This window comes from Pteropus alecto, unplaced genomic scaffold (assembly GCF_000325575.1).
Source record: "Pteropus alecto unplaced genomic scaffold, ASM32557v1 scaffold146, whole genome shotgun sequence".
Classification (NCBI taxonomy): Eukaryota; Metazoa; Chordata; class Mammalia; order Chiroptera; family Pteropodidae; genus Pteropus; species Pteropus alecto.
This window is the reverse complement of record NW_006442107.1, coordinates 33,821,248-33,823,230: the sequence shown is the minus strand read 5'-3', so window position 1 is coordinate 33,823,230 and position 1,983 is coordinate 33,821,248. Positions and strand designations below refer to the sequence as shown.

General features: G+C 44.8%; 1 pseudogene; it reads left to right on the top strand.

Moving 5' to 3' along the window:
* The first annotated feature begins 1,530 nt into the window (after positions 1–1,530).
* On the top strand, positions 1,531–1,649 carry LOC112469326 (annotated as a pseudogene).
* The last annotated feature ends 334 nt before the right edge of the window (positions 1,650–1,983 follow it).

The following is a 1,983-nucleotide window of genomic DNA, read 5'->3' as shown; positions in this document are numbered from 1 at the left end:
AGAAGCACAGAAGGTCTGAGATTTAGAAGAGGCTGCGTATTCTATTACATTCTATATATCCGAGGGCTTGGTGCCTGGGTGCAGTCTCAGACAGCTGAACCTGCCAGATGGCCTGCCACATGGTCAGAACCTGGAGATCATCTCTACACACTCTATCCCCTCCCCAAAACCCCTCAGCCCTTTTAGTTTCTTTGTTCTCACCAGGGTCCTGTCTCACATTCTTCCCCGTCTTTGGGGTGTGTGGACATCATCCCCTCCTAGGTAGAATTTCAGTTGCTATTTAGGAAGGCGAGATAAGATTAGGGAAAGTCTGAGGAAGCAGACTTCAGTTTTTCAGAATGGAGGAGGAGAGGGAAAAGAGGCCGTCCAGGGAGAAACCCTAAAAGGTAATGGGAACTTCTCCACTGTGGGAATTCACATCTCACTGGCACATCTCTTGTGTCATATTAGACTTTAAAAGAGTTTCTCTCCCCTTTCTAGTTAAGTTATATTTTTAAAAAATGTCTTACCATATTCAGAAGGTATCAGGTCTGGGCTTATAAATGACACTGTCACCTTCAATAAAAAAGATACCAACCAATCTCCAAACTCAACTGAAAGATGAGCCTGGAAGCTGAGACAGTCCAAAAACTTCAGTCTCAGAAGGAATATAGACAGCCTGGCTCTCAGCAGAAGATCAACTATTTGAGCTTGTCCTCGTAAGTAACCCAACAAGGCAAGCCATCACCCAACAAGGCCAGAACTGCTCCCACAATTTCCATCACCCAAGATACAGACATCCCTTTTAAAAGTACTTAAGATCAGCACCAAAAGCTTCCCTAAGAATCCCTCTTTCTTCTGGTGGCTCTCTCTTACCAAGCTCACTTTGTGGATGATGAGTGTCACTATCAGTGACAAATGTCATCCATGCCCACATCTTTAGTGCCCCAGCAGGCAGGCAGCTCAAGATCTCTGTCTGACTTGGCTTCTTTCCTGACTGTCAGTCCTGCTTTTCTCAACTGCTCAGAAAGATTCTAGATAATATTCCATTGGCCCTTCAAATTCAATGTGCTCCAAACCAAAATTACAATTTTTCACCTCCCAAGCCCTCTTTGTCTTTCTTGCCTTCTGTTTGTTGATAATACTGACTTCCTCAGGTGAGGACCTTGAAGAGTTTGAGACTCCTTCAACTACCTGTCTGGTCAAGTCCTCTAAACCTCTGCCCCTCCCATCCTGTGGTCCTGCCCCAGCTTTAGTGCTAATGCAGCAGACCCTATGTGGGCTTTTAGCCTTTTGCTCTCCATTCCAGGAGCTTCCATACCTGCCCAATCATCAGAAATAACAGAAGAGCTTTGGACCTCACAAGATTCACCTATTGGACCATGTAGATTGAAAGCCCTCAAAAAATCTCTTTTTATCAATGTCCCAGCTGATTCTGAAATACTAGTCATAGACCTGTGTTTGGGGACAATATGTCTAATCCACTGGATCCTAGAACTGGCTAATCATCAGACTCACCTCCAGCTCTTGTTAAAAAATACAGACTTCTGAGTCTGCGGCCATGCCACCCTGAACAAGCCTGATCCCATCTGATCTCGGAAGCTAAGCAGGGTCAGGCCTGGTTAATGCTTGGATGGGAGACCATCTAGGAAGACCAGGTGCTATAGGCATAAAAAATCAAAAATAACGGATTGTAAGCTGACAAGGGCCTTGCAATCTGTGAGGTCAACCAAAGGTTGCTTTGCCAAACAAACAAGCAAAAACTTCTGGATTTCACCTCAAGACTCTCACTTAGGGAGCCAGGATTCAAGAATTTTTATGTATTTAAGCCCCTCCTGGTGATTCTGACAAGAACCAGGTTTGAGGACACTCCCGTCCCATACTGTCTCTAGAGGGTCCTTGCGAGATATCTCTACATCAAAGGTATCATGATACCAGATGGAAGGTTTTCAATGAACATTGGTTCTGCCTTCCTTCCAGCTAAGCTGAACATCTATCTTCCCT